This window comes from Trachypithecus francoisi, unplaced genomic scaffold (genome assembly GCF_009764315.1).
Source record: "Trachypithecus francoisi isolate TF-2019V2 unplaced genomic scaffold, Tfra_2.0 Lachesis_group4, whole genome shotgun sequence".
Taxonomy (NCBI): domain Eukaryota; kingdom Metazoa; phylum Chordata; class Mammalia; order Primates; family Cercopithecidae; genus Trachypithecus; species Trachypithecus francoisi.
The window spans coordinates 82,158,675-82,165,445 of NW_022681469.1; positions in this window are offsets into that span (position 1 = coordinate 82,158,675).

Below are 6,771 nucleotides of genomic sequence, written 5' to 3' on the forward strand. Positions count from 1 at the left end.
TACATGTGCACAACGTGCAGGTTTGTTACATATGTATACATGTGCCATGTTGGTGTACTGCACCCATTAACTCATCATTTACATTAGGTATATCTCCTAATGCTATCCCTCCCCCCTCTCCCCACCCCACGACAGCCCCTGGTGTGTGATGTTCCCCTTCCTGTGTCCAAGTGATTTCATTGTTCAATTCCCACCTATGAGTGAGAATATGTGGTGCTTGGTTTTTTGTCCTTGCGATAGTTTGCTGAGAATGATGGTTTCCAGCTGCATCCATGTCCCTACAAAGGACATGAACTCATCCTAAAGGAATATTTTTAAACCTTGGCTTTGAAATAGACATCACTATAATTCAAGAAGAGGATGGTTTGCCTATCCTTAGGGTTAGGAAAATTTATTGTATAGGAGAGCATAGAAGAAATCAGGAATGGCCAAGAGAGAAACATGTCACAATCCCACAGTGAAAATTCTCATTAAGTTTTCCAATGCTTCCTCAGTTATCACTGAGGAAGACAAACACTCTCCCTGCAAAAAAAAAAAAAAAAAAATGCTTTTCCTTCTGCTTAGAAAAATTGTTTATTATTAAGACAGGTATTAGCTTAAAGATAAATCACTGTGAGGAATTTAAATAGATGATGCAGTGGATAGAGTCACAGAATTTAAAGGAAAATAAGCTATAATGATGATATGATAGTCAAATAATACTTTACAGTTTATAACACATTGGCATATATTTTCCGCAATGCTGTCATATGGATATGTTTAGTACTGGAATTCGCTTCCAATGCATTTGGCTGTCATTTATTGAGTGTTTACTGTATGCTCTATGCTTTACATTCATTACCTCATTTAATTCCCATAACAACCACATGAGATTTCTTAGAAGGCAATATTCCACTGGGTAAGATAAATCCCTGCTGTATATTGAGTCTATCCAAAAAATCTAAAACAGTACTTTAATGCATGTTTCAACTTCACACAAAAACTCTCTGCTGTATGTCAAAATACAGGGTGATTTATTTTTTCATTTTTTCAAGAAAGAATAATGAACTTGAGATATAGGGGGAGTAAATGACTTATCTAAAAGCAAAAGTAAAGAGACATCTACAGGTTTTGAACACCAACAATGAATGTGCTAAGTGCTTTACATGCACATACACAATTATATGATCTCAGTTAATCTTACCAACTGCTCCATGGGCCTAGTATTGTCATACCCCTTTTTTGTCTCTGTTAAGTTTTACTTTTCAATTTTCTTTTCTTCAATTGTCATACAGTAAAATTGACTTTTTTTTAGATCTACAGTTCCATCAATTCTGATTCATGTATAGATTCATGGAACCACCACCACAATCAAACACAAAATAGTTCCAACACTTCATTACCCTCTCTTATATTACCCCTTTACAGTCACACACATAAACCCTTCACTGCTAAACTCTGGTAATCACTGATCTGTATCTGTCACTATATTTCTGTCTTTTCAAGAATGTCATACAAATGGAATCATATAGTATATACAACCTTTTGAGATTCACTCAGCGTGACGACTTTGAAATTCATCTAAGCTTTTGCATCAAAAGTCTATTATTTTTTATTATATTATTTTTTTAAATATGAAGAAAATAAAACATAAAGTGTAAATAACTTGCCCAAAAACACACATGCAGAAACTAGTGGAGCTGGAATTTAAAGTTAGGTCTGACTGTAAAGCTCATGAATTCCTTCAACTAAGATTCAAAAATAAGAGTCAAGAATCACAGAAGAAAATGGGCTTTCTAAAAATATTAAGCACACTGAATGTATTATTATTAAAGGGAGTATAAGTGGGTCACCAGTACTTCAAATAGACAGCTTCACAGGCACTCAGGAAAAGAAATATTTCTTTGTTAAAATTCTAAATATAAATACTATTTTATATTTTTATTTTAGAAAATGTAAACTCTCCAATAATTTTTTTTTCTTTTTTCTTTTTTTTTTTTTTTTGAGACGGAGTCTTGCTCTGCCACCCAGGCTGGAGTGCAGTGGCCGGATCTCAGCTCACTGCAAGCTCCGCCTCCCGGGTTTACGCCATTCTCCTGCCTCAGCCTCCCAAGTAGCTGGGACTACAGGCGCCCGCCTCGTCGCCCGCTAGTTTTTTGTATTTTTAAGTAGAGACAGGGTTTCACCGTATTAGCCAGGATGGTCTCGATCTCCTGACCTCGTGATCCGCCCGTCTCGGCCTCCCAAAGTGCTGGGATTACAGGCTTGAGCCACCGCGCCCGGCCCCAACTCTCCAATAATTTAAGTGTGATTTTTATTACTTATCTATTTCCCATTCAAGTGTTTTGAAAACTATTCAGTTTTAGATATATAGGGTGCTTTTTAAGTACATTGTATGTCTCCACTTCATAAAGAAAAACAAAATTTCACATTTGGTCAAAATACGAAATTTACAAACAAACACAATTCTGGAAGCATGGAGGTTAAATGGTGCTAGTAAAGGAAAAAGTTAGTCTAAAGTGGTCCTACCCAGCTTAAATTTAGCAGTCAATTGCCCAGTGCTGGCCACACCTATCTGGAAGCTCCTATTCCCTCAGGGACTCTTCCAACCAAGAGCCAAGGAGCTACTACTCCCGACTGATGGTGGGTACTGTGCAGCCTTGCAGTTTACCAGGAGAGAGAAACAACCACTCAACAGGAGTGGCATAGGACCTGTGTTCCTGTCACCCCTTTTCGGCTAACATTGAGCTTATCCCTTCTTTGGTCTTCTTTCAGTTCTAGTAATAGCTTAAAAGGCCTTTGTATAGTCCTACCATGTTTTTTTCAGTGCTAAGTTTATTCTTCTTAATATGACCTATAGGTATCTGCTAGTTTAATATTCTCTCATGGCTTTCCTCTTTTCATCTTTTGTATACACTCTTCTAAAATTTAGATTTTATGGCCACATTTGTATATTTAAATGTTCCCTTTTTTCTACCTTATTGGGATAAAGTGTGATTCTGCTATTGGCATGTGGCATTTTGAAGCTTCCTTATCCCTCAAGATTTTCAGAATTTAGACATAAGTAGCAATACTAGTTTAATAGACAAGCTTTCAGCAAAACTCCTTAGAAATAAGATATCAACTAATTATCCGGGGATGGTGCAGACAGAGAGTATCCAGTACTGGAAAAGGCACACTACTCAGGAAAAGTCTCAGAACCCAAAGATGATCTGTGCTTATTCTATAAATTTGTTACCTAGGAAAATTTCTTATTACAGTTGTAAATAATTCAGGTGTAAACAAATTAAACAATGCTTTAATTAGAACCACCTGGAAAATCAGAAAAATAGTACTTACTGAAGGGACCTTTTGCCTATTCATGCCCCTGTAAATCTGCCCCCATGCCCCCAGCCTTGCCCCAGAGCACAGAGTAATCTTTTGCAGAAGGCAGCTCTCAAACACGGTTGATTAAATGACCTATTACGAATCTCTCAGGGACACTGCCTTCCTTAATGCTCTAGTGGCTCCTTGAAAAGAAATGTTTCCATTGCATAAAAGAGCAGATTTTTCTTCCCAAAAACATAACCAACAGATGTCTCCAAAATCCTAAGGCTACTAGGATGGTGGCAGTTTGTGGTATTTTCCCATCCCTTATGGTGCATTGGAAATATCTGTGCAGCCACCTGTGTTCTTACCTTTGGCCCATGCAATCAAAGCTGTTTCATAATAGAGCCAAATGAAACAATAAGATGACTCCAAGAAATCAGAAGCATGTCATATACATTACCCTCTCCAGAATAATAAAGAGATGAATTTTAAGAGCTCTAATACATTTTTGATTCCTAAACTGTATGTGCTTTGTTACACATTAACTTGTCAAGTATTATTGAAAGTTTTCCATTGACACGTAAAAGAAAAATAATCCACAAGTTATTCCACATTGTATCCAAAATATATTTATCATGATTATAATGCTCGACACTTTATATGTATGACCTCATTTAATCCTACAGTCCTATAACATAGAAGTGCTTGTCTTCATTTTACAGATAAACAAATCAAAACAGTCACACTGGCAGTAAGCAGCAGAGCAATATTCAGAGCTGTGTCTGCTCAATGACCAAGTTCATGCTCTTTTCACCTTGACACGCTGCCTCCACTGAACAAAAAAATCACAAATGCCCCAAAATTATTTGTCACCTCTCATTTGTAAATTTGTTTCTAAAATTGAGTAATCCAATAGCAAAACATCAAAATAGAATTCTGGAACATATAAAGGCTTCATATTTCACTCTATTGTGTGCCAAATCACTATTGTCAGTAAACAATATAAGAATCTCATTTATGTTCAAGGCAAGAAATTGTTTCTGAAAAAATTACTTTAAAGCTACACTTTTTATTCCCAAAAGGAAAGCTTGTTTTTGCTTTAATTTTCAAAGTAAGCCTATATGTAAGCATTATTTTGCCAATGTATCTACAAAGAAAGATTACTCCTTGGGTACGAAAAGAGGATGTGCTACATTCTTCATCCATTCCTATGCTAATTTTGGCCTTTTGCATAAAAGGCTTTTCTGAACAGTTGTGCCAAATGTGTGGTAATTTTGTGATGTAACCTTTAGGCCATATAAAACTCAGCCAAAGTTACTGAAATAATTTCATTCAACAGAATTTGGATTCAGCCCCTTCATAAATAAAGAAAACTTAGGAACGAGGTCTTTTAAAGTAGGGAAACAATGCCACACAAGGCAATCTTTATAGTGTTGGTGATAGTAAGGCCAGTATATCTTTTCCTAGTGTACTTCAATACCAAGGAAAGCTTTCTAACTATGGGTACATTGTTATAGAACTAGTTCACAGAATTGCATCTTGGGCTCTCTTCTTTCCTCTTGCCTTAACCTGTATGCTTTTGCGACTAAGAGTCAGCACTATGTGGATAATCCCCAGATCTATATGGGAATGTTTCAGAAATCTCGAGAAGCTCTGTGCCTCTCAAGGGAACAATGGTGTCTAAAGTAAGTTTTTCCTTTTTCTTTCCTAACCTATTTTTCCTCTTGTGGTCTCATTTTTTGTTTGTTTCACCACCAGTTACCCAAGACCACACCTTTGGCTCTATCAACTCTTGTCTAAACTCTTGAAATCATCTTCCAATTCCTTTTCTAATTTTTTTTCAATGCATTAAATCCATTTTGCAAATTACTTACATTCCTTTCAAAACCCCTCAAATACTTTCTACTGCCAATGAAATGAAAACATTGACCCTGATTTTTAATTATGGCAAACATGGAAATAGCACTACAGCGAACTACAAGAGAAACTAAAATGATTCACTTTGGTGCTCAAGTCTCTAAAATTTAATGGTTTGATATTAAATACTATGAATTCAGTCAGTTCACTCGGTAATTCTGGAAGACATTCGCCAGCTCTCTAATGGGCATATCAGAAAGTTACCTCTCTCAGAATCAGACATACCCCAGGAAGATTTCTGAGGTTTCTCCTACTTGAAGTGCAAAAGCTTTCCGGGTAAAAATAATGTTTCCTGTGCTCTTTACTCTCTGGGGAAGTTCTAGATTTTCATATGAAAAATCCAAATACTAGAGCAAACATAAACAGGTCATTGACAAAAATCTCTACTAGCAAAACATATGAGTCTACCTCAATCTGTTATGAAGAATACCAACATGCCACTCCCAGACTCCATTACAAAACCCAGATAAAATAATTATGTGTGGAAAATATTCTAAGAGATATGACAGTCATTTATTTAATTTACTTACTATATTTATTGAGTGCTTGTTATATGCCCAGCCCTCCTCTAGGGCCAGGAAATACATTATTAGTAAGCAAGATAGACAAAGTCTTCATGGTTCTTAGGAAGAAAGAAGGGGAGAATAAACAAACTGATTATATCATATACAAGGCTGTGGTAAGTACTATCGGAGAAAATACATTAGTAGAAGGGAGTAGTGAGTGCCAAGAGGAAAAGGAGTGGTTATTAATATTGGTTGGGCTAGGATTATCTGAGCATTAATCTGATAGGAGTAAAGAAACAAACCTTGGCATTGTATTTATTTCCTAGGGCTGCCATAGTAAATGAGTACTAACTGTGTGGTTTAAAACCAGATATTCTGAGCACATTACTCTTGCATGTCCTTTGCACTGCTGCTTGCTCTGCTTGGAAAAATAGTTTACCAGACTTCCATATATGCCTGTAGTTGGTTCAACAGAGTTCTCCCAAAATTCATATCAACCTGGAACTTCAGAATGTGACCTTACTTGGAAATAGGGTCTTTGCAGATGTAATTAGTTAAAGACTTCATGATAAAAATCAACCTGGATTTAGAGTGGACCCTAAGTTTAATGACTAGCATTCTTATAAGAGAGAGGACACAGAGACATAGGAAAGAAGGTGATATAAAGATAGAGGCAGAGATTGGAGTGATCCTCCCAAAAGCTCAGGAACACCAGGAACCACCAGAAACTGAAAGAGGCAAGAAAGGAGTGTCCCTACAGTAACTGAAGGGAGTATGGCTCTGCCAGTGTCTGGATTTCAGGCTTTCAGCCTGCAGAGCTGTGAGAGAATAAATTGAATTGAATATCTGACTGACAGCAAGGTGGACAATGTGGCTGTAGCACAGTAAATAAGGGAGAGAGTAGAAAAAAATGATGTCAGAGAGGGAGCCAAGAACCAGAGTATATACTCGAATATAGAGTCTTATGCGCTGTCAAAGAACTTTGGAAAATTTGAGCAGATAGCTTATACTCTAAGAGGATTTCTCCGGCTGCTGGATGGATTAATAACTCTACTGGGGT